This window comes from Pleurodeles waltl, chromosome 8, assembly GCF_031143425.1.
Source record: "Pleurodeles waltl isolate 20211129_DDA chromosome 8, aPleWal1.hap1.20221129, whole genome shotgun sequence".
NCBI lineage: Eukaryota > Metazoa > Chordata > Amphibia > Caudata > Salamandridae > Pleurodeles > Pleurodeles waltl.
The window spans coordinates 968,508,635-968,536,175 of NC_090447.1; positions in this window are offsets into that span (position 1 = coordinate 968,508,635).

Here is a 27,541-nt window from a genome sequence, read left to right on the forward strand (position 1 = left end):
ATACATAAACAACATTATAGTTTGTTAAATCAGACATAGAAGCAGGTTTTGTGCAGCACACACCATAAATAATGTATTTCGAGGTCATCTTAAATGTGATAAAGCAGAAAAAGGAGGGAAAGTTACACTAAACAATTGCCTAGGATCACACAATTTGGAAAAGTGGGTAAACTGGGATTAATTCCAGGTTTTCTGGTTTCCCATTGTTTATTTCAGCCACTAGATGTATATCATTTGTTTCCCCTACACCTACCTTGCCACCAATCCTCCTAGTCACCCCACCCGACCGCCACCACCCTGGCATCAGTGCGGCCCCCAGGCACATCACAGACCAAACTTTTTGGCCCCTGGGAAAATGTTTGCGAGTACCCACGGCCTAGTGTTTAATATACATATTTAACGAAGTCCTCCTGAATGAAGTACTGCAGCAATTGCGAATGACACTGGACAACTTCATTGTGCACACAACCACTGAACCATGAAACCTCAAATCCTGAATTATTCAAACTTTATGTAGCCATGCTACCTCAACTACATATATAGTATAACTATGTAATCTGTACCATTTTACTTGGCCCTGGACTATGCCAACTATGTCAACTATGTAGAAATGGTACAATGCAAAACTCATTTGCTTCAAGGCGATGAGGCATTGCTGCAGAATACAAAGCAATATGGTGGCAGATAATGTGGGAATATTATCTGCAACCATGTCGCTATGTATTCTGCATCAATGCCTCGGCACCTAGAAGCAAATTAGTTTTTCATTGTAAGTAAAATAAAAATACTCATAAACGAAAAAGAATGTGAGCACAAATCCTACTTTTCCCCTCAAAATCACACTACTTAGACACTGTTAAAAATGCTCTAGGTGCTATATGTAGCATTCATTACACAATCTTGAGATCATACTTTGCATTTATTTCTGTCAACACTCAGAAACTATTGAAAGGTGGCGAGAGAGATTATATTCAAACTAGGTGAAGCTCATTTGTAAATTCACACAAACTGGAACAGTCTTTTACATTACAAAACTTGCACCATACAGAAACAGATATGTTTGCTTCATGTTTCCATGCTCAACACCTTATTCCAAATTGTACAACAGAAACCTTTGATACCGGCCCTTATGCTGGCTGTATGTCAAAATATCAACTAAGGAAATGTTGTGCAACAAAAATATTGTAGCAAAAATATTTCCAACAAAGCATATTGTGATAGTCACTGTATACTGGTAAGCATAGATTTACTATACTTCACTCAACATCTTTGTACCTTGAAAATATATTTTTTCATCATGGTACATATATATGGACTTAACCCCTCAACTTCTGCCCTCCCTGGTCTAAGCCCCTTTTTAGCTATTTGGAGCAGTTTGCACTTAGGGCTCCATAAGGTTATTCAACATAAGGTGTCCATGCCAAACTTACGTCCTTTTTTCCAACACCTTGGGGATTTCAAAGGTACCCAGGGTTTGTGGATTCCTCTGCAGGGGTTCAAGAAAATAGGCAAAATATATAAAAATGTTGAGTTTTTTGGGAAAAATAGGAGAAAAAGTGTTCTGAGTAAGAGAGCCTGTTTTATTTACCTAAAAATAGCATCAATGAACCGTTTGCTGTGCTAAAGTCACCATCCTCCCAGTTTTCAGGAACATGCAGAACAGAATTAAAAAAGAAGAAACTATGGGCCTAATTTAGAGTTTAGCGGAGAAGGTTACTCAGGTCCAAACTTGACCGATATCCCATCCAGGGTATTGCAATTCCATTATAGCCTCTGAAACTTGTACTACGGCGGACAGGATATCTGTCATGTTTGTGATGGAGTAACCCCTCTGCCAAACTCTAAATCAGGCCCTATGTTTTTTAACCACAGTTTTGGCATTTTTCAAAGAGGTATCCCATTTTACCTATTTTTTGTGCTCTCAATATACTTACAGTTTGTGGTGGAACCAGTGTGAACACCGTGGGTGATCCAGTAAAGATACAGATTTCTGACCAGCAGGGAGCCACAAAATTCCTTCTACTCAGCATTCCCCCAAGTTGCCCAATAAAAATGGTACTTCCCTTATGTGGATAGGCCTACTGCCTGTGAAAGGAAATGTCCCAAAAAGCAACATAGATACATCATATTTTTCCACTCAAAATTGACACTTTTTTTTAAAGTGGGTAGCTGTGGATTTTGGGCACTAGCACTGGGTCAGCTGCACCTATGGAACACCTAGCAAACTTACACATTTTTTAAAACTAGACAACTATGGGAGACCAGGAGTGCATAACTTGTGCGGCTCTCACTAGGTAATTTTACCCAGAAGCCCAAATGTCAAAGATTGGTTGAAACACATATTGTCCTCACATTTCTGTGACACAAGTGCTTTGGAATCTATCGGGAGCCACAAATTTTCTACCACCCTGAGTTCTCACTTGTCCACCGGTAAGAACGGTACCCCACTTGTGTGGGTGGGCAAAGAGACTGTGTCACAAAAGGCCCTAAAGTGCACCACTGATAGATAAGCAATAGGAGTCAGGCTTTGGTGCCACCTATGCAAACGTACCAACCAAAGACATTTTTGAAAACTCGATAACTAGGGGATTCCACAGTAATGTGCCTTGTGTGCATCCCACGCAACCTCAAACTTTGCCTGAAATCATGCATTTTCCTCACATTTTTGTGAAGGTAACATATGTAATCCTCAGGAATCCACAAAATTCCTACCACCCACCGTTTCCCCACTTGTACCGATAAAAATGCTGTGCCTCTTGTGTGGCTGGGCCTATAGCCCATGATAGGAATGGATCAAACCAAGGTCAATGGTAACTCTTGCGAGGGGACTCCCATTGACCTTGGTTTGAAAATATATTCCTGCCATACAGTGGACTTTCTTCTCCACCCAGGGGCAAATAGGAGCCACACCACTTGTCTGCACCTGGGAGGGAGGAAAGACTGGTTTGTCCTTTTTGGGGTGTTAATGTGGCCCTTGCCCATGTTGAGAGGCAGATTGGGGGTAATCACCTCCTTGAGGTGGCAGAAAGACTGTTGGCAAATTTATTATGGACCGGACCATGGCCAGGCCCATTGTGGGCATACCCGACCTCTATATTTAAAAAACAATGTCCTGGTGACTAGTAGGAATTCTGCCCCCAACTGCAGTGAGGGCAGATTTGGGTGTGCTCACCCCCATCTGGCGCCCAGGGAATAAAGTCTGTTGGCTCTGGTTAGAAGGAGGGGACATAGCCATGCCCATAGTCCTCACATTTTTCAACATAAAATAGTTCCCTGGGGTCTATGGGACTTTCTGCTACCCAAGGGGGGCATATCAAGGGTAATCACCTTCATCCACACCTCCAGGGGGAGCAAAAAGACTGATGTCCTTTTTAGTTGGTGGGGGGGTATGGCCATGCCCATGGTGGGCAGCCCTACCCCTATATTTGTTTTAAAAAAAGTATTTCCTAATATCTAGTGGCCTTTATGCCCCTCCTGGGGTGTCAGATTGGTGGCAATTTTCCCCATCGACATCCCCATAGTGTAGCAGGAGCTCCTAGCCCCATTTAGTTAGGGTGAGGGCATGGGAATACCTGTAACACCGTGCTCAGACGTGGTGTCTCTTTCTGTCCTCGCGGATGGAACGCGCTACCCATACTCAGAGCGTCGTTCCCCGCGTTTTTTGACTGCACTTACTGTGAAGCATATATTTCGCTCCTGGTCACGCTACACTTACCTGTAGCCCTTTTTTCTCTTTTTTGTTGTTGGTGGGTTTGTCTGGTCTTTTTACCTGTCTCTGTCCATGTTGTGTCCATCTTGTCTTCTTTGTGTTCTAGTTCCCAGCATGCTCTGTTTTTCTTTTATACTACTTTCTTTTTCCTATACTGGTCTATGGGCTCTTCCCAATTCAAGATGGCGTTCTTTCCTTTTCCTGTGATGTCACTTCCCTTTTCTCAGTATATAAGTCAGTCAGTCTTGTTCCACCTTGCGTTGCAAACACTTCCTTCTGGTTGTGCTGTTTGCTCCTGTTCCTTGTTCCTGCTTTTTGCCTTGGGAGATTTTTGCCAGTTCTTTGTTCCTGCTTTTGCCTTGGGAGATTTTTGCCTATTTTTGTTTCCTGTTGTTTAGTCCTGTTTTTTCTTGTTTTTCTTCAGGAGTTCCTGTTTGAGGTTTTTTCCCCAGTGTTGGAGTTTTTTCTCTCTGGGACTCCTTCTGGAGGGTACGGTCTGCTTTGGCGTAGCCTGTCAAGCAGCACCGTGGCTACTAGAAGGGGTCGCCCTTATCTGAGAGTATCCAGAACCTATAGAAGACTTGGGGGGTTATTCCAACTTTGGAGGAGGTGTTAATCCATCCCAAAAGTGACGGAAAAGTGGCGGATTTACCACCAGCCGTATTACGAGTCCATTATATCCTATGGAACTCGTAATACGGCTGGTGGTATATCCGTCACTTTACCGTCACTTTTGGGACGGATTAACACCTCCTCCAAAGTTGGAATAACCCCCTTGGTGTATTCGCCAGCCGGTATCCAGAGGTGAGAAGTCCAGCGTAGTACGTAACAGATTGCAACGCCAAAAGACTCCATGTTGCGAGAGAGCCATGGAAGCTCCACAGGGAGAGGCGTCAGAAAATGCTCAAGCCATGTTGCAGACTGTCCAACAACAAGCCCAAGAGTTACAACAGTTACGGGCAGAGAACACTGCGCTACGACAGGTCTTGTCTTCCCGATCAATGGACATACCACCCGTATCTGCCACTACTCCTCGATATTCCGGAGATCCTCTAAAGATGAAGGAATTTTTGGACGCCCTGACGGTTTTCTTTGCCTTTCCTCCACTCCAGTTTTCTTCGGATAAAGCTAAGGTGGGCTATCTGAACAGCGCCTTGTCTGGTCCGGCGCTTTCTTCGGCGACTCCTCTGGTTTCTGCAGAAGACCCAGTCCTGGCTAACTATTCCGCTTTCCTGACTGTTTTCAAACAAATGTTTGAGAGACCTGGGGTAGAAGCAGCAGCTGAAGAAGCCTTATGTGACATTCAGCAGGGTAATCAGGATGTTCGGCAGTATATAACCCGCTTCAAACAGCTGGCAGCTGAAACCTCCTGGGTGGAACGCACCTTCATAACCCTTTTCCGCCGAGGCCTGCGTGACGAAATTAAAGAAGAGCTTATACATTCTTCTCCAGCTTGTTCTTTGAAGGAATTAATGGATCAATCTATGAACATCGAATATAGACTCCGAGAGGATGATGGCGAGACGTAGAATGCGAGCTCCATACCAGTCTGGTACCTTTCGTGCTAGCAGTCGGCGAACGGAAGATATTCCTTCCGAAGCCCCTCCAACTTCCCCTGAAGAACCCATGCAGATAGATCTGGTTCATGGGCCATTGACAGAGTCAGAAAGGGAGGAACGACAACGAAAGGGACTTTGTCTGTACTGTGGTAAGGCTGGCCACCTGATCCGTAGTTGTCCGGTTCGTCCCTCAAGACCTGTGGGAAACGCCAGCTCCCCTGTAAGGAGGAAGGAGACGGGAGGAGCTGAAGTACCATCAATATGTTCCTCCAAAGAAAGCATGTCCACCCTGTTTATCCTCTCGGTCAAGTTACAAAGTTCACAAGATCAAGAAGAACACCTTCTGGCTCTCCTTGATTGTGGAGCCAGTGGACTATATCTGGATGAGACCTGGGCTACGAGTAGAGGAATTCCCTGCATTCTTAAAGAGACTCATGAGCAGGCTCACACTGTGGATGGCTCTCCGTTAACCTCAGGACCTGTGGTGGCCTCAACTCCTACTCTTTGTTTGACATTTGGGGGGCATCAAGAACATGTTGCCTTTGATCTCATAGCCTCACCAAATCACATCATGATTTTGGGAATACCCTGGTTAGCCAGACACAATCCCTATATCAATTGGGAAACAAGAACTATATCCCTAACGTCTTTATTTTGTCAACAGAATTGTTATTCCACTACTTCTTATTGGACTCCCACAAGCTCCTGTCAGTCAACGAAGGATAACACTAACTCTATCAATATGATCCAGGGAGTTCCAGAATGTTATCAGGAATATATCAGGATTTTTCAGAAACCTAGTAATCCTTTTTTGCCGCTTCATCACAGTTATGACTGTGCTATTCCTGATGAAGTCGTCCCCTTTGGTCGAATGTATTCTCTGACAGACCAAGAAAAGAAGGTGCTAAAGGAATATTTAAATGATAACTTGCACAACGGTTTGATTGCTCCTTCTACGTCCCAGGCTGGGGCTCCTCTCTTCTTCGTCCCAAAGAAGACCAAGGATCTGCGTCCTTGTGTTGACTTTCGTGAACTCAACAGAATAACTATTAAGGATCGATATCCGCTGCCTTTAATCAGAGATATGTTGGATGCCATTCAAGGAGCCAAGATGTTTACCAAATTAGACTTACAGGGTGCCTATCATCGCCTTCGGATCAAGGAAGGAGATGAATGGAAGACAGCTTTCCATACCCCTTTTGGGCACTATGAGTACCCTGTTATGCCTTTTGGAGTGACCAACGCCCCTTCTGTTTTACAACGATTTATGGATTCGGTGTTCTCTGATGTACTCAACCAATATGTAGTCATTTATTTGGATGATATCTTGATATATTCCTGTGATCCTCAGCAACATATAAATCATGTCCTGCAAGTCCTGGAAAGACTCAAGAAAAACCAACTGTTTTGTAAACCCGAGAAGTGTGAGTTCCATAAATCTGAAGTAAAGTATTTGGGGTTCTGTATTAATCAACACGGAATATCCATGGATCCTGACAAGGTCAGTGCCATATTAGATTGGCTTTCTCCAACGTCCGTTAAGGAAACGCAATGTTTCCTTTGTTTATCAAACTTTTATTGTCAGTTTATTCAGAACTTTGCCCACTTACAAAGTTTCATAACACAAGCAATTAAGAAAGAGAACCTGAAAAATGGTTTCCTTTGGACCAAGGATGCTGAACGCGCGTTTTAAGAATCGAAGATAGCCTTTACCCAAGCACCCGTGTTGCGTCATCCTGACAATACCAAAAAATGTATTGTTGTGACTGATGCCTCCGACAGAGCTATTGGGGCAGTTCTGCTACAAAAACAAGGCAACGATGGACTGGAACATCCTATCTTTTATCTGTCTCATATCCTATCAGAGGCTGAACGCAATTATTCTGTACTGGAACGAGAACTACTCGCGCTCAAAGTAGCTTGTAAAGAATGGAGGCATTTCTTGATGGGTTCCAGAGAGCCTTTTGAAGCCAGGACTGATCATCGTAATCTCCAATGTCTTTGGCGTTTTCAGTGTTGCAATAGTCGTCAGGCTCGATCGGCTTTCTTCTTTAGCTAGTACGATTTCGTGATCACATACATACCTGGTTCCTAGAATTCTGTGGCAGATGCCTTATCCCGCAGATATCCTGACATAGCCCAGAACTCCTCTCCACCTCTTATTGAGTCTAGCAGAATCATCGGAGCTACTCAATCTTTTCAAGAACGCGTTCAATCCGAGTACCAGTTTCTGTCTGCTTCAGAATGGGATAGAGTGACTCCTTTTTTGCAGAAGAAGGACAACTACTTCTATCGTCAACATGCTCTTTTTCTACCTACCAAGAAAGTGCAGACAGAAGCTCTACAAATGTGCCATGATTTTCCTATAGCCGGTCAACGAGGTATCAGGAAGACCCAGGAGCTGCTTCAGCGATCTTTTTGGTGGCCTTCGCTTAAGACAGACACTGAAACCTATGTGTCAGCATGCCCCATCTGTGCTCAGACTAAGAAACCCCGAACTAAGGTGGCAGGTTTATTAAGACCTTTACCGGTTCCTTCTGCTCCTTGGTGTACTCTATCCACAGATATCATATGCTCTCTACCTACCTCCTCTGGTAACCAAGTAATCATGGTGACCGTAGATTCATTCACCAAGATGGCCCATTTCTCAGCCTTGAAGAAACTACAGACGGCCCCAGAAATGAGTCGCATTTTTCTGCGGGATATTTTTCGCCTCCATGGTTTTCCGCAAGAGGTCATTTCAGACAGAGGGCCTCAATATGTATCACGTTTCTGGAGGGCCTTTTGTGCCTTATTTAACATTGAGATTTCTTTATCCTCTGGTTTCCATCGACAAACTAATGGGAAAACTGAAAGAGTGAATCAAGAACTTCAACAGTATCTGTGGTGTTACTGCAATGCCACACAAAGCAATTGGTCGGAGTATCTTGCCGAGTTCTCCTATAACAACACAATACACAGTGCGACCAAGACCACACCCTTTTATTGTACCTATGGATTTCATCCGAGGACTTTCACTACTGTTTCCTGAACATTCTCTTCTGTGCCTGCTGCCACTTCTTTTTCACGACAGATCCGTCGAATCCAGGGCCTACTTCACACAACTCTCCTAGCTTCGAAACAAGCAATTAAACGAAAGGCGGATTGTTATCGACAAGCCGCACCTTTGTATCAAGTGTGCCACAAGGTGTGGCTTTCTTCCAGATTCCTACCTTCCCGGTTTTCAACCAATAAGTTCAAGCCATGTTTTTATGGCCCTTTTCGAATTTCGCAAGTCCTGAATACTGTAGTTGTGCGTCTCCGCTTACCTCATACCTGGAGGGTTCCTCCTGTTTTCAATGTGTCCCAGTTGAAACTCTTTGTTCCTGATCCCTACCATTGCCAGTTCCAGCATCCGCCTCCTCTTTCTGTTAACGGACAACCTGAGTATGAAGTTCAGGAAATCTGTGACTCCAGAATTTTTCGACGCGAACTACAGTTTTTGGTCCATTGGAAGGGATACCCTCTCAGTGACTGTTCTTGGGAGGATGCTTCCTCCGTCCATGCTCCCCGTTTGGTCCGCCTGTTTTTTGACAATCATCCTGACAAACCTGGTGCGTCGGGGATGGGACCTACTGTAACGCCGCGCTCAGACGCGGCGTCTCCTTCTGTCCTCGCGGATGGAATGCGCTACCGATACTCAGAGCATCGTTCCCTGCGTTTTTTTACTACACTTTCTGGGAAGCATATATTTCGCTCCTGGTCGCGCTACACTTACCTGTAGCCCTTTTTTCTCCTTTTTTGTTGTTGGTGGGTTTGTCTGGTCTTTTTACCTGTCTCTGTCCATGTTGTGTCCATCTTGTCTTCTTTGTGTTCTTGTTCCCAGCATGCTCTGTTTTTCTTTTATACTACTTTCTTTTTCCTATACTGCTCTATGGGCTCTTCCCAATTCAAGATGGTGTTCTTTCCTTTTCCTGTGATGTCACTTCTCTTTTCTCAGTATATAAGTCAGTCAGTCTTGTTCCACCTTGCGTTGCAAACACTTCCTTCTGGTTGTGCTGTTCGCTCCTGTTCCTTGTTCCTGCTTTTAGCCTTGGGAGATTTTTGCCTGTTCTTTGTTCCTGCTTTTTGCCTTGGGAGATTTATTCCCGTTCTTTGTTCCTGCTTTTGCCTTGGGAGATTTTTGCCTATTTTTGTTTCCTGTTGTTTAGTCCTGTTTTTTCTTGTTTTTCTTCAGGAGTTCCTGTTTGAGTTTTTTTCCCCAGTGTTGGTTTTTTTTCCCTCTGGGACTCCTTCTGGAGGGTACGGTCTGCTTTGGCGTAGCCTGTCAAGCGGCACCGTGGCTACTAGAAGGGGTAGCCCTTATCTGGGAGTATCCAGAACCTATAGAAGACTTGGGGGGTCATTCTGACCTTGGCGGTAAAAGGCGCTTACCGCCGGTCAGAAGACAGCCATAACACCGTCGCGGCTGCGGTAAACCGCCACGGTCATTCTGACCCGCAACTGGCAAACCGCCAAAAACCCGACATCCACAAAAGTCTGCCACACCAACGGCCAGCGAAAAACTGGCGATGACCAAACCTCCACCGTCACGCCAACAGAAATACGCCCACGCTATTCCGACCCACGAATCCAGGCAGCGGTCTTTCAACCGTGGTATTCCATTGGCGGTACACACCGCCGCGGTCAAAATACACACACCTTTACAAAACACAACCACATTGGACAATTTGAAATACACACACCTGATACACATACAAACAACACACCCACACACCCAATCCAATATAAAACACACACCCACATCACCCACAATCCCCTACGACAAAAAAAAACGACAGAAAGCCAGAGATAGACAGCACTGCTTAGACAACACCATCACACAGAGGCAAACCACTCCATCACCCACACAATATCCACGCACAAAACACCACACATCACCACACTCACCACACTCTACAACACATACACCACCCCACACCTTATCCACACCACCCTATGGCACCCCAAAGACACCCCCGGTTCTCAGACGCCGAACTCCGGGTCATGGTGGAGGAAATAGTTCGGGTAGAGCCCCAGCTCTTCGGGACACAGGTGCAGCACACCACAATTGCCAGGAAGATGGAGCTATGGCAAAGGCTAGTCGACAGGGTCAACGCTGTGGGACAGCATCCACGAAATCGGGATGACATCAGGAAGCAGTGGAACGACCTACGGGGGAAGGTGCGTTCCATGGTATCAAGCCACAACATCTCAGTGCAGAAGACTGGCGGCGGACCCCCACCTACTCCCCCAGAATTTACAGCATGGGAGGAGGAAGTCTTGCACATCGTGCATCCTGAAGGCCTTGCAGGAGTATCTGGAGGAATGGACTCTGGTAAGTCAAATCTTAACTACTTCTTCCCACCCCCACCCCACCTGCATCCCAAATCATACCCCCACCCTCACCCCCACCCCCATCACACCTACTCCCTGCAAATGTCTCACCATCACAACCCACCCATCGCAACACCTAGACCTGCATGCGTCCACAAAGCATGGACACCCATCACCAAAGCATGCCCACTGCACATACAAATCTCCCCCACAAGCCACTCTCACAAAAGCCCACACACAGGAATGCAGCCCTGGGGTACACGGGCACCCACCCATTGACCGATATGGCACACACTGAAGCAATAACCATGGGCCAGATGTAGCAAAAATACAAATTGCAACTCGCATTTTGCGAGTTGATGCGACTCGCAAAATGCGAGTCGCAATTTGGTATGCCAGAAAAAAAAACGATCCGATTTTGCGACTCGCAGCCAGACTCGCAACGCATTGTGCGAGTCCGCAGATTGCGAGGTCGCTTTTTGCGAGTGTGCAAAAAACGAACTCGCAATTAGCGAGTAGATGTCGCAAATTGCGATTACCTCGAAAATTGCTTGCAGGTGCAGCAGAACACTCCAGAAAGCACACCAGAACACTCTGGAAACACTTCCTGGCACATGATGATGACATCACAGCCAGGAAGTTTACTAATACACCTGGGAGGAGGGAGGACCACACCCTTTTATAACTGCCAGTCTTCACACAGAACAAACAGCAGCTGCCATGGAGGGAACTCCATGAAAAAGAAAACTCAAATTTTCTGAGAGGGAGCTGGAGGTGCTGACAGAGGAATGCTGTCAGCACCATGATGAGCTTTTTGGGAGAGCAGCCCTCAATGTTCCTGAGGCCACCAAAAAAAAACTCTGGCAGGACATCCAAGATAAAATCAATTCCCTGGGTGTGAGCCACAGGACAATCGAGGACATTAAGAAGAGGTGGTATGACCTCCGCTCCCGGACCAAGGAGAGGGTGGCTGAAAGGCTCCGGGAGATGAGAGGCACTGGAGGGGGACCATCATCTGTGCCACCACTCGCACCCCTAGAAGAAAGGGTGGAAGAAACATTGGACCAGGAGGCAGTGTGTGGATTTGGGGACCTGGACACCTCAGAGCCCAGTACATCAACCGGTGAGTACCATGTGATAAGCCTGTACCCCTATCAATGTCAACCCCCACCCACCATGTACACAGGTGCATGCGCAACCAAAATAGCTCAATTTCAGGGTAGAAAGTGCCAGAATGATGCATTATGGGAAATGTAGTCAAATAGGCAGTTCATAGACAAATGTTTAATAGGATGTGTGCAATAGATAGTAGACACTGACAGTCTGTTCCCCATGTCCCACAGGTCTCCAGCAAGACACCCCCAACACCCCAAGCACCCAGGCCCAGGAGGACACCCCAGGACCCGCCAGCACCCCCACCTGCACCGTCAGCAGCATCCCTGCAGTAGTAACACCTGCTGCAACTTTCACGCCAGAAGCTGCCCCAGCAACAGGCAGGGCGGACACAGGTGGGAGCACAGGGCAGCCACCGCTGCGCAGGCGTCGCAGGGCAAGACCATCTGGGCTGCTGTCTGCATCCAGGAGACTTCCTACAACCAACAGTGAGGCACATCTGCTGCGGGGTCAGCGCCTGCAGAACAGAATTTTGGGCAGGATTAGTGGTGTGCTGCACCGCTTTGTGAGAACCAACCATGCAAGCATGCAGCACCTCAACAGACGCATGGACATGATGTGCCAGAACCCTGGGGACATGGCCCTTGCCATTAGGGAACTGGCGGGAGGACTGCTGGCCCAGGCAGAGGCTGGGCGGCGCAGAGATCGCCAAATAATGCAACGACTGGACAGGATGGCCACATCGATCGGCAGGCTCGCCATTAATACAACAGGCCTGTCGAGGAGGACAGTTGGGCTGCAAATAGAGATGGGCCATTTTGCTGGGGATGTTGCCAGGGGCCTGGGACGTCTCACCCACATAATAGAACTTTTGGAGACACAGGAAATGTCAAGGGCCACAGGGGAAACACCCCAAGACAGTGAAGAGGGCTCAACAGTGAGCAGTGTCTCTGCCACTGACAGCAGGGTGCTGAGGAGTGGTAGGCAGAGCACCATGGACGCAGCAGGGACCAGCCAGGCTGGCAGGAGGGGCAGGAGAACATAGATAACACCCAGGACCATTAACTGTGGCACATGGCGTTAATGTGCCACATGACTGGTTGCCATTTTCCTGCCCATGGACAATTTCTACTTGTATATAGTTCTTAATTACAGTAATAAAACAGTTATTTTCGTTCCACTTAACAAATGGATCTTTTGGTTAATAGGTGAGTATGGTGGGAGTTGACACGTACCGTCCAAAATATTGTGTTGCAATGTGGTCCCGTCTCAGTCTGCCTTGATTAGCTAGACTCCTATCCCCATGATGGCGATGTGGTTGTTCTTGCTCTTCATCATCAGGATCTGGGTCTGCAGGGGTGAGAGGTAGCCCACGTCGGGTGGCTATGTTGTGGAGGATGGCGCATGCGACCACAATTTTGAATGCGGTAATGGGGGTGTATTGGAGGGCGCCTCCACTGCGGTGGAGGCATCTGAATCTTGCCTTCAGGAGTCCAAAGGTGCGCTCTATCAGGTTCCTGGTCCTCTTATGCGCACTGTTGTATTGCCTGTCAGATTCAGCTCTGGGTGTTAAAAACGGAGTCATGATCCAAGGCCTGAGAGCATAGGCACTGTCACCTGTTGGGCACAAAAGTACACTGTTAGGAAGTCCAGATAGTCGTGCACAGTGACCTGTGTGTATGTCTGCAAGTGTCTGTGGCTCTACCTAGGAGGTAACCGTCTCCGAATTCCCCACGTTCCAGGCGTTGATGTATCCCACTATGCCTAAAAATGTATGAGTCATGGGTACTGCCTGGAAACTTAGCTACGATGTCCGTGATGACATAATGGGCATCGCACACAACCTGTATGTTGAGTGAGTGGGTACACTTCCTGTTGCGGAAAATGTGTTCCAGATTTGCAGGGGGGCATATTTGAATGTGTGTCCCATCTACACACCCTATGACATGGGGAAAGTGGGCAATGCGGTAAAAGTCCAGCTTGGTGCTGTTCATTTCTGCCTCATTCCTTGATAAGTATATGAAGTGAGACATGTGCATGACTAAGGCATCTAGGAAGGCCCTGAGGAACCTTGACACTGCACTTTGGGATACCCCACCTGCCACAGCAATGACCCCCTGATAGCTCCCTGAGGCCAAGAGGTGCAGTGAGCATAGTTCTTGCACATGCGTAGGAATGGCGCAGCCACGCAGAGTCTGGTGTTCTAGCTGTGGTTTCAGTAAATCTATTAATTCTAGAATGGCTGCGCTGCTAAGGCGGTATTTGTCATAGATCTCCTCTTCAGTTTGCTGAAAAAGAGTCTGCCTGGTTCTATATATCTTCTCCTGTCTGTGGCCCCTCCTCCTCCTCTGCTGGGCTGCGTAGACTCTCCTCCTCACTGCTATCAGGTATATCTCCGCAATCTTGAGTAACCCAGATGGCTTCTGGGTCCCCTTTTATAATTTGGTAATGGTTACCACCTGCTCTGAGTTAGTGGTAAATGGGACATGCAAACTGGGCTTTTTGCGACTAGTCGCAATTTGCGAGTTGCAATTGTATAAGGTTTGCGACTCGCAAATTGAGACTTGTTATTTGCGGGTCGCAAAATGGGGTCGCAAGGGATGCGACTCACAAACGGGTCCCATCGCTTTTTGCGAGTCGGAAATGGGCTTTTTGCATCCCATTTCCGATTTTGCACTGTCGCAAATTGCGATTCGCCCCGTTTGCGAGTCGCAAACCTTTGCTACATCTGGCCCCATACCTCTATACCCCTGCAGGACCCGAACGCCACCACACCACCCAGGAGGGTCCAGAAATGTCCATCCCACCCCCAGAAGAGGCCACCAGTGTTGACAGCAGCTCTGTCTCCCTGGACCTAGATGACCAGCCCGGCCCATCGGGGACCTCTGGACAGTCTGTTCCCCTCACACAGCCACTGGCCACAGCAGACCCAACCCCCTCTGGGAACCCCAGCACAGCTCCCACCCAGCGGGCCCATGCCTCTGTCTCCAGGACACGTCAATCAGCGGTGTTTCCACCACTACAGGGCACCCAGGTTAACCCACCACCCCACTAACAACAGGGACCTGGGGGCAGTGGTAGTGGGCACACGGTCCAGGGGACAGAGGCCCAGGGAAACAGGGGAACTGGGAGGGCTGCTGTGCGACAGGGGGGGGACAGGCCCACGGAACCCACTCTCCATGAGGCCCTCTCCTCCATCATGGGAGCATACCACCACTCCCAGGAGACGATGGCGACGGTACTGGCCAGGTTCCAGGAGATCCAGGTCATGCAGGAGCAACAGTACATGGGGTTCAGGGAAGAACTTCGAACCATCAGTTCCGCAATGGGCACCATCGTAGGGGCACTCAACCAGATTGTCACCACATTGCGGGACCATGTGGCACCACAAAGGGCCCCTGTCACTAGCATGGACCAAGAACAGGCAACCACCTCCGCCGGCGCTAGTGGACAGGAGGCCCCCACACAACAACAGGCCACCAGAACCCCACCTCCTGCAGAAGAAGAACCACCCCGCATCGGGGCCTGAGATCTCGGAAGAAGACAGAGTAGGATGTCAAGACTCCCGCCAGCAAAGGATACCCCCTGATGTTATCCCACTGTCCAACATTGTCACCCTGTCCAACCTTTAACTGCCCCTGCTCCACCTTCCACAGGCATATGGACAATGCACCTGTGAGACTGAAAAGCTGGACTCTGCCATGGACATTCCTCCACCATCACCCATCACCGATTTCCCACCATGTCCCTAAATTCAGCATTTTAATAAAAACACTTATTGCACAAAAACAATCTGGAGTCTGCCTGTATTGTGAACAAATGTATTAAACATAATGCTGCCAAAATGTCCAGTTACACAGTGATGAAAACATACCACTGTCACACAGCTGTAGTCCATGGGGAAACAAAGCAGAGGTCACGCAGTGGGGGCCACATCTCTGAAATTTGAAGGGAAAGTCACAACTCAGTTAACATACACTGGGGGAATAGGACAGACAGTAGAGAGGCAGGAGACTGTAAGTAATTGTAAAATGCCGGTGTTGTATTTTACCTGTGTGTTATTGAAAATACTGTTGTATCACTCTGTCCCTGTTGTCTGTGTCGTCCCCGTCGTCTTCCTCCTCTTCACTCTCCACAGGTTCCACCGCTGCCACAACACCACCATCTGGACCATCCTCCTGCAGGAAAGGCACCTGGTGTCGCAAAGCCAGGTTGTGAAGCATACAGCAGGCCACGATGATATGACACACCTTCTTTGGTGAGTACATTAGGGATGCACCTGTCATATGCAGGCACCTAAACCTGGCCTTCAAGAGGCCGAAGGTCTGCTCGATCACCCTCCTAGTACGCCCATGGGCCTCATTGTACCGTTCCTCTGCCCTGGTCCTGGGATTCCTCACTGGGGTCAGTAGCCATGACAGGTTGGGGTAACCAGAGTCACCTGTTAGCCACACACGGTGTCTCTGTAGCTGTTCCATCACATAAGGGATGCTGCTATTTCGCATGATGTACGCGTCATGCACTGACCCAGGGAATTTGGCATTTACATGGGAGATGTACTGGTCTGCCAAACAGACCACCTGGACATTCATCGAATGATAACTTTTTCTGTTCCTGTACACCTGTTCACTTCCTCTGGGGGGAACCAAAGCAACATGGGTCCCATCAATGGCACCAATGATGTTGGGAATATGTCCAAGGCCATAGAAATCACCCTTCACTGTAGCCAAATCCTCCACCTCAGGGAAAACAATGTAGCTCCGCATGCATTTCATCAGGGCAGACAACACTCTGGACAAAACCTTAGAAAACATAGGCTGAGACATCCCAGATGAAATGGCCACTGTTGTTTGGAATGATCCACTTGCCAAAAAATGGAGTACTGACAGAACCTGCACTAGAGGGGGAATCCCTGTGGGTTGGCGGATGGGTGATATCAGGTCTGGCTCCAGCTGGGCACACAGTTCCTGTATAGTGGCACGGTCAAGTCTGTATGTGAGTACGACATGTCATTCTTCCATTGTCGACAGGTCCACCAGCGGTCTGTACACGGGAACAGTCCTCCATCTCCTCACAAGTCCCAGCGGACGGTGCCTAGGAAGGACAACATGGAGCACAGAGTCAATCAACCCACAGGTACGTTCACACAGCTTGCATAGTACACGATTCTCAATGCATTGAATGGCTTGTATGAGTGGCAATGCAAGGCCTAGGCCTGTGTGACGCAGAAGAAATTAAGCCATGTGGGCCTTTGAAATGGCGGCTGCCTGACCTGTAAAGTGTGACAATGGGATGTGAGCTCATTGCGATGGCGTGGCATACCGTGGCGGTAGGCGGTCGAAGACCGCAGTGCAAAGCCGCATTGGTTAACATTGAACCCTATGGGTTTCAGGAGCCAATGAGGAAGTGCGCCGGCAGTCGCGGTACGCACCGCTGCGGTACGCACCGCCGCGGGCGTGACCGCCATTTTCTATCTGCTTAATCACTCGAGACTTGATCATCCACAGGAGAGGACCTATACTGCAAGTGCTGCTGTGACCTCGGTCTGGAAGTGACAATGGCTGCTGCGACTGGGGAAAGGGCCCCTGCCTTCACTTCAGAAGAGTTGGAGACACTCGTGGATGGGGTCCTCCCCCAGTATGCGCTACTCTACGGTCCTCCAGACCAACAGGTGAGTATACTGGGACCATGCTTAGTGGGCAATGCCTGGGTTGAGTGGGGTGAATGAACGATGGTGGTGAGGGGAGCGAATGAGGAATGCATCGCACGACAGATGAGAGCATGTGCTACATGGCAAGGTTGGGGAGGGGGGCCACTCAAATCGTCCATGCAGAAAAGTGATGATGTTTCTTTTTCCACCCTGTACATGTCACATAGGTCAGCGCCCATCAGAAGATCGACATTTGGCGTGCCATCGCCAAGGACGTCCGGGCCCTGGGGGTCCACAACAGACGGGGCACCCACTGCCGCAAGTGGTGGGAGGACATCCGCCGCGGGAGCAGAAAGACCGCGGAGGCTCTGCTGGGGATGGCCTCCCAACCTAGGAGGGGTGCCACACGGCAATTGACCCCCCTGATGTCCCGGATCCTGGCGGTGGTCTACCCCGATTTGGATGGGCGCGTGAGGACATCACAGCAGACACAAGGGGGTGAGTATCAGCACATTCTGCTATATTAGTGCACAGTGGAGGTGTCTGGGTGGGGGAGGAGGGCTATGGCTATCTCTAGGCCAGGGCGGTTTCTGTAGGCTAGGCCCCTCCGTAAGGCATGGCCCTGTGCCCCCGCCCCCCACACCTGTAGGGTGCTAAGTACAGCTATCCATGGCCCGGGCTCACCTATGTGTGCATTTGTCGTCCATAGACTTGTAGGCCAAGTCACAATAATTGAGTAGTGTACCCCGAGTGCGCGCCGTAGTGCAGGGGGCTTCTGTGTCTGTCCTCTCCGCCAACGGTGTCGCCAATGCATGCACTCAACATGTCTTTCTTTCTACCCCCCCCCTTTTTTTTGGTCTTCCTGTTCATGTGTGCATTAGCATCATCAGGCGGAGGAGAAGTGGCATCGGCGCACAAGGGAGCTGCATCTCACATGGCCCCGGAGGGCCATGCAACCGACTCCGAGTTCACCAGTGAGACGGAGGGCGAGGGGAGCCCCACAACGGGGACCCATGGAGACGTCAGCGACACAGACACGTCCTCGGAAGGGAGCTCCCTTGTGGGAGCGGCAACATCCGTGCCCACCACAACAACAGGTACAGCCGCCACCCAGCGCACCAGCTCCGCCCTCCCAGCAGCCCCTCAGCGTTCGCCCCGTGCCCGCTCGCCCAGGAAGGTGGGCATCTCCTTCGCCCCAGGCACCTCAGGCCCTGCCCCAGTGACCCCTGCTGCCCTCAGTGTGGAGATCATTGACCTCCTCCAGACGCTCATTGTTGGGCAGTCTACCCTTTTGAATGCCATCCAGGGTGTAGAAAGGGAGGTGCACCGGAGCAATGCATACCTGGAGGGCATTCATTCGGGTCAGGCTGCCCATCAGCGATCGTTCAATGCTCTGGCCTCAGCACTGACGGCAGCCATTGTCCCTGTCTCCAGCCTCCCTCCTCCAACTCCCTCCACCCAGTCCCACTCCCCTGTTCCTCTGCCTATCCCAGCCACACCTACAGACCAGCCTGCACACACCTCAACACCCAAGGGCAGCTCATCCAGACATAAGCACCACAGATCACACAAGGATTCACCCAAGCAACATCCACATGCAGACATGCCAACAGCCACTGCCTCCTCTGTGTCCCCCACCTCCTCGTCTCCCTCCTCCCTCCCTGTGACGTCTCCACTCACACCTGCATGCACACCACCATCAGCCAGTACGTCCATCACCAGCACACCCACCAGAACACTCCGCACACGTGCAGTCACCACCCCCACTGCCATTTACACGTCCCCTGTGTCCTCTCCCACTGTGTCTGTCACCCCCTCTTCCAAACCACACAAACGCAGGCAGCCACCCACCCAACAGCCATCCACCTCACGACAGCCTCCGTCACAAGCACCTGCACCCAAAGACAGCACACTTGACTCTCCTACAACCACATCCTCTTCCTCCACTCCCATACCCACTGCACCTACCCTTCCCATTGCTCCTAAAAAGTTTTTCCTCTCCAAAATTAACCTCTTTGCATCACCTGACCCACCCCCTCCATCTCGTAAGAGTCCAAACAGCATCTCAGCCACCACAAGCCCTGCACCTACTAGGACCATAGTTCAGGGCTATTGGAGTCCACCAGCTCCTAGGGCAGGAACATCGGCCAGCAGCAAGGGGACAGCCAGCCCACCCCCTGGGAAAAGAACCAAAAAAGGAAAGGGCCGGCGCGACAGGCCTGAGACGGCTGCCCCCAAGGACACTACCCTTGCACCGTCACCTGGCACATCCACAAAGGGAGGCAAGGGCCCCAGAGATTCGGTGAAGGAGGGCAAGGGCAGCAGGGCGGACAAGTCCGGCAGCAGGCTAACTGCCCAGGAGGGCCCCACCAGCCCCATTTCGGGTGTGACGGAGGACACCCACGGGCCTAGGAATCCAGCACAGGAGGGCCCCGCAAGCGAAAGGTCGGATGGCGACTGAGCGGGAAATATTGGCCAGATCTGGTTCCCTAGGAACACAAGACAAGCACTGCTGAACAGGCCCCGCTGTGACAAGCACCGCTGAACAGGGCCCCCCGTGACAAGCACCACTGAACAGGGCCCTTCAAGACAAGCACCGCTGAACAGGGCCCTTCAAGACAAGCACCGCTGAACAGGGCCCCGCCGTGACAAGCACCGCTGACAAGGCCCTGCAGTGACAAGCACCGCTGAACAGGGCCCGCCGTGACAAGCATTGCTGAACAGGCCCCGCTGTGACAAGCACCGCTGAACAGGGCCCTTCAAGACAAGCACCGCTGAACAGGGCCATTCAAGACAAGCACCGCTGAACAGGGCCCCGCCGTGACAAGCACCGCTGAACAGGCCCCGCTGTGACAAGCACCGCTGAACAGGGCCCTTCAAGACAAGCACCGCTGAACAGGCCCCGCTGTGACAAGCACCGCTGAACAGGGCCCCGCCAAGACAAGCACCGCTGAACAGGGCCCTTCATCTCAAGCACCGCTCCGCTGGGCCCTTCCTGTCAAGCACCGCTCCGCTGGGCCCTTCATGTCAAGCACCGCTCCGCTGGGCCCTTCAAGACAAGCACCGCTCCGCTGGGCCCTTCATCTCAAGCACTGCTCCGCTGGGCCCTTCCTGTCAAGCACCGCTCCGCTGGGCCCTTCCTGTCAAGCACCGCTCCGCTGGGCACCGCCGTCTCTGAACTGCTCCGCTGGGCCCTTCCTGTCAAGCACCGCTCCGCTGGGCACCGCCGTCTCTGAACTGCTCCGCTGGGCCCTTCCTGTCAAGCACCGCTCCGCTGGGCCCTTCAGCTCAAGCACTGCTGGCCCATTGGCAGGGCCGGATCTGTGTCGGGCAGGGCTTCACGAAGCACTCTGGGCACCATGCCTCCTCCATAACCAGTGGAGTCTGCAATCCATTTGATGGACTGTGGTTTTGCACTCCCCAGGATGTAACAGTGGGCAATCCACCCACTGGAGAGACTTGAGAGACTGTGGCTTTGCACTCCCCAGGATGCAGCAGTGGGCAATCCACCCACTGTAGAGACTTGAGAGACTGTGGCTTTGCACTCCCCAGGATGCAGCAGTGGGAAATCCACCCACTGTAGAGACTTGAGAGACTGTGGCTTTGCACTCCCCTGGATGGTACAGTGGGCATGGAGGCCCCTCGTGGATCTGGCGTCGTGGACACATGTGGCTGAGGTGCCCCCCCCTTTCCTTCCCCCTGAGGTGCCTGTAGTTTTATTATCTGATGCCCCAGCAGTGTTCTCTCCAATGGAAATGGGTCTCGTGTGTGGGCTTTGCCCATGTGTTTATGCACATTGGCCCACGAACAATGGAAGGTAGCTAATATGTGCCGGACTTTTGAGCCATGTATATATTGTTCATGTTGTAATATATTTTTTTATATATTTAATATTTCACTAAACTTCAAATATGCTATAATATACTTAAATATTAATGTTCATTTTATTTTGTCTTTGCATTCTTCCAGGGGGTTTGGGGGGTGTCACTCTGACTTGTTGCTCTGCATTGGTGTGTAGGTATTTGGGGGGGGTGGGGGGTGGGTGTGTTGCGTATGTGTGTGCCCGTAACCCTTTCTCCTCCCCCCTCCCCTGTGTCATAGGTGCAGTACTCACCGATGTCGTCTGCGCCGGCGTTCGTGCTCCTGGTAGAAGAGCAGGTAGACAATAGCTGGTAGGATGTTTAATTCGGGTTCCATGCTGTCCAGATTCCTCGTGGAGTGTATAGAGGTGAGTGTTTTCCCATTCGTAGTCTGTTTCCGCCGTGTTTTTATCGGCGGGGCTCCCGCCCCAGAAAAGGTGGCGGATTGGTGAGTTGTGATAGGGTGGGCGGTACATTGTCTGCCGCCTGCCTGTTGGCGGTGACCGCCGCGCTGTTTGTTTGTCCCGCCGTGGCGGTCGGAGTGTTAAAGTGGCGGTCTGTGTTGGCGGTTCCCGCCAGGGTCAGAATTCCATTTTTTTTACCGTCTGCCTGTTGGCGGGTTGGCCGCCACTTTAACACCGACCGCCAGGGTCAGAATGACCACCTTGGTGTATTTGCCAACCCGGTATCCAGAGGTGAGAAGTCCAGTGCAGTACGTAACAATACCCATGGTGGGCAGCCTCCAACCCTACATGTTTTAAAAAAATGCTTTCCCACTTTTCCTGGCATCTGGGGGGCAGATTGGGGGTAATTACCCCATCCGCTTCCCGGGGGCCGAAAGACTAAAATATTTAAATGTGCTGGGGGAGCACAAGCTCTTGTCCAAAGGGCTGCTCCCCCCATCCTTGGTGCCTAGTGGTTGAATCCATACTTGGGGATCACTCCCCTGTAGCGACCCTCAAGCAGGGAGCTACTTAGCAAAGGTAGCATTGGAAGAGGCGTTTCTCCCCTTTCCAACGATACCTCTCCCAAAAGAATCAGTGCTTAGTGGGCTACGATAGGCTCCTGAGCACTGATTCGGTGAAAGTAAAACAAGCCCATTGGCTCACTTTACTTTCATTTCCTGTAATGACATCAGCATACCCTGTGCACTGATCATGATTACAGAAAAAAACACAATCAGGTTGCCCTGGAAGCTCTTCCTGAGCAACCTGATGGAAAAAAATAAAGGAGTCCCTGTGGTGCAGAGCACCAGAGAGGTCTTTAAATACCTCCCTAGTGTCCACCAATGGCAGACACACATACACTGGGGCGGTAGTGTGGGTGTCGGCTATTGGGTGATATCCTCTCTTAAAAGGTTAAATATAGTATACCTGTACTTACCTATATATACTTCCCTTGTCTATGTTTTATACATATATATTTTTGCTATGGTATTTTGTAGCATACTAATTTAATTTCAATATTTTTGAATGAATCCCTCATAAAGTACTTTGTTTAATATAAGAGTTGTTTAGTGTCCAGGGAAAATTGTATTATCCTGTACTAAAAATACTGGTGTGCCCACATGCATCAGTATATCAGTGTTAGTTGCATGCTAAAGGATTATACTGCAAATTGTAATATTGAATTTGCTTTATTACTTCATCACACTGCTTTCCAAATTCTCCCTTATTAAAATATATACCTCTCATTTTAAAGTCCCTAAACTAGTTGCCACTTTATGAAAAATACTGGCTTTGGAGAGCAGGACCATTTTCTCATTTTACCAGTGTAGTAGTATAGTAAAAATAAATATAGGCCAGTCTATAAGAGGGGTGAGGCCCTCTTCTTGTTAAAGTATGCAATAAGGATGAATGCCACCAACTAAGAACACAGCTGTCCCAATCCTGCTTTTTTGTTGTCCCTGAGAATCCCCTGCATTTGTCTTTTGTTTGCTCAATTTAGGAGATCCCTGGTCCCAAAATAAGCACCAATGTGATTGTATGTTCCTTGTTACTGATGGTGATATGCTTGGTATGCCCTAAATTGGGGGATACCCAAAACTGGTATCCTCAGCCTGAAGTCTGCGGACCCCCTTTCCCAGTCTCTTTGTCTTGATCCTTACTGGTGGCAGCATTTGTGTAGTTTACAGTGCAGTAATTGTAACCAGGTGTAACACATTCTGACTTCCCTTTGTAAAGTATGTCCAATGACCTCTGGTAACTGCAATCCTTTTTTGTTTAATTTTTTTAAAATAATTTCAGTGTTTGAAAACATCCAGATCAACATTGCATTAATAATCTCAGACACCTGAGGGTATTAACTGTGAATGTAAAATAGAGGATGGGTGCTGCTCATGAGAAACAAGAAGATCAGGATTCCCTGCGGCTTCTTCACCTCTCTGCTTCACTGTCTTCTAGTTCTGGTTGGTGGGAATACAAAAGGTGTCCAACAGAGTAAGTACATGCTTGGTGTCATGTAACCCCCACTATGCTTTGTGTAAGCAAGAATAGACCTGATTTATCCAACATCCTCTATGAGGCGGGAAGCCTCTCACCTTGATATGTAAGTTGAAACCCTACTCCAGCAATATGAATATCACTTTCAATACAGTCTTGAGTGAGCCCATAAGTGTTTCCTGAACATGGAGCTCAACATCACCTGGTTACTCAAAGCTAGGAGTGCACCTGAATCTCCAATGAAGTTCATCAGGCCTCCACCACTGCAATGTTGCCTGGGTAAAAGCCTCCAGCCAGCCCAGGAGGCCAGAGTCCAGAGATGTGGACACAGAACACCAAGAAGTGGCCTCACACTCACCTGAGATAAGACAATGGCTGCCTATACAATTTTACATGCGAAGGCGATTCAAATGGTAATGCTCCCTCTTTATGTCAATGTTTTGCTGTATGTGCATTTTGTAGGAACTCCATTTGCCCTTTCCCAGTATCCACTGGGTTCAGCACATGGTTATCACTACCCTCTTTTGCCATGGTGCCAGCACAGCTATCATCAAACAACTCTCGGGACACCCATGGCCTTGCTTACTGAGGAGAGGAGAGATCCAGCACTGTGGTGGCTTGTCACCTTATCCAGAAGCACAAAGAGGTCCTGTTTGGGTATTGTGTGTGCTCCTTATGGCTCTGTGCTGTGACCTACCACAGCTTCCCCTGTCAAGAGCTCTCTCGCGGACATCAAATCCTTTAACTGTGTCACTAGCACCTTTGGGTCATGTACTACCCAAGTTTTAGGGTACTGGCAGTCCCTAACCATGAGACAATGGAAGGCTTCTTGCGTATGTAACCATTAACTGCAAACACTGAGACACTTGATGTTACGAGATAAAATCCTGTTATCTTTTCCGACAGTCTATATTGTGGGCTTAGTGCTATTTTTCTAGTGATCGTGATCAGCTAACGAACAGAAATAGTGCTTTGAGAAATACTGTTTTAATGGAGCGACTTGACCCTCTGTGTTCTTGAAAGCATTATGAACAACACAGCTTTTATTATTAGATAATGGAAGCAAACAGACTATTTTGTGTGTGATTTGGATGCTCAGTTTTCAATTGCATTTCTTCTGTAATATTTTGTTGCTATATTGATTTGTATGATATACATTGCTTGTTTTTTACCAGTATAGCATAATAGGATAGTAAAAAGCAAAATAGTGCTATACATAAGTGACACAGTTCTAGATTTCCGAGATATTGATGTGGAGGTAGATTTAAGCTGCCAAAATGTCTTAAGTCCTAGCTCACTTATGTGCCTATGATGTCTTTTTGACTTCATAGACACATTTCATGAAATAGTTACCAAGGAGCTCAAGAAACGTGGGAAGCATCTAGGTAAATACAAATCCAATTTACATGAACTCAGCAAAGAGTGATAAGAACCTTTTCAGAAGCCACAGATATAGTGATTTGGCAAGCTAATAAGCGGGGTAATATAATCATCCTTCCCAAAAAGATGTATATACAGGAAGGACTTTGTCAGATATATACCACATGTCATAGCTATATTAACAGAACCACCGCAAACAGGATTAACAGGCAGTATAGGGAGCTTCTGATAGACCGAAGGGCCTTTTTTTTTCTCAATGTGATCAACCCATAATTCTACTTTTATATTTGCTGCCAAAAATATGCAAAAATCCCAATTGCCCCACAGGGCATCTAAATCTATCCTGTATAGGTAGCCTGTTAGACAATACTTCTAATTACATTTCTTTTTATTTTCTGAAGTCCTTCTCTTGTGAAGTCAGGTGCGGCCCTCGCTAAGTCAAATTAGAGAAGTCTCCAAAGAAAGACGAACCATGCGCTCTCAAAAGGAAATAAGAATATTATTGCGAAAGGTCCCAGCCCCTGAAACGCATTTCAGCACTAATGCTTGTTTACACACATATAACAATAGATATAGATATATATAAATATATATAGATATAGCATTTTTATTTTGTTAAAAATTGTGCCCTTTTACAAATCTTTTCCAAACTTTCCAAAAAAGTACATCTACTACAGCTCTTTGCTGGAAGTTTTGAGGTAGTCTATCAAGCGAGATCTGAGAAAAATGGGGAGTCCCAAAGCATGTTGGTCCCATGGAATTTCACCACAGGGATTTTAGACAGTGCTACAGCAAAAGAAAAGCGAAACATAATGACACCATATTTGGCAGAAAGCGTTTTGCAACTTGGTGTAAATCTGTTCAATAGTTTTTGAGAAATTATTGTTAAAAAATCAGATATCTAGCGTTGCAGGACTCGCAGATCAAAAGATAATAGTCTGATTGGCTTGCCTCAACATCAACAGCAATGTTGGGTGGGCATTTTAGGACTCTGGGACGAAGTCTCCATGTCCTTAAAAGTAAACCAAAAAGGTGGCAGGGTAGCGATATATTACCTCCTAGTCCTTGTGGTAGGGATAGAGTGGACCCCAGAGGGACCCCTCATAGCATTTTATTTATAAAAGTTGTGTTTTGCAGGTCCAGTAGTACTCTTGAGGGACCTAGCACAACCCTAAGAAGTACAGTGGGAGTTCTGCAGGTCCATTACAAAAACGTAAAAATAAGTGTGGTGCAGTATAATCCCGAGCATGAGCCTGGTTAAGGGTGTCTCCACATTGACATTTTTGGGAAGTGTTGCAGAAAAAATGGCTGGACAGAATTACCCTAAATTAGAGAGAAAACTAGATCTGTAAAAGCGTGCTATTTGTGATTTGAGGTAAATATGTTAGCCATTTTATGAGAAAGTAAATGTAAAAATATAGTGCTTTCTGGACAGTTGGTACTGCTGTATTCCTGTAAGCTAAAATGTTAGTTCCTTACTGAAGTACTATAGTGTCATTTTAACCTATGTGTTTTTTTCAGTGAATTTTTGAGGTTTTTTTATGTAAGAGAGATATTATTACCATACTGAACTATAACATTACTTTAACCTTTGTTTTATATGTGTGTGTGTGTGTGTGTGCGCGCAAATATGGTTTATGACCTCATATATTACATCACTCATGATAAGTTAAACAACATCATTTATAACATCAGTGACAATAAATCAAATAACGTCATTGATGACATCACTGATATCACCATTGGAACCACAACTACACTTTAACTATGGATTTTAATTGTTTTTTCAGAGGCTTTATATACATACATTGTAGAGCAAACCCAATATTATGTACATTTTATCATTTGTTTTTATTAAATTTATGTTATTGTTTTAATCCTAGTCAAAGTGGAAGTGCTTTTTTTGTACCTCAACCTAAGTAATCCATCACTGTGCACACATTTTGGCTGTAACTAGTTGGAAATAGCTGCTGTCTCTGTAAAAGGTTTCTATAAATAAGTTACCCTTTACAGAATATGACCAGGGATGTCATTTAGGGTCCCCAGCTGCGACCCCTGGCTTGCTCCTTGTAAACCATGGCTCTGCCTTTGCGACCCCTAGCTTCAGGGGCAGCAGAGGAAATGTCAAGAAGAGAAGGTAAAAAGGGCTGCCATGTACACTGTTTATTTTTTGCACCCCGACTGCAACCTGATGCATTAAACTCCTAGCTCTCTCAAAACACAACAGTGCAATGTGTACTCTCCAGTATAGAAATTAAAAAATGAAATACTAAAATATAAATTTTTTATCTAAATGTTGCAGATAGTCATTATTGTCAATGCATTGAAAATAATGTGTTTAAATAAATGTCTTATCTCTGTGCCTTGAATGAGTGATAATATGTTATTGCATAACTTCATCAGAGGATTCAGTGCCAAAGATCATATGATGACACTTCCCGTGATGTCTTTGGGTCAAAGGGTGGATTTGTGAT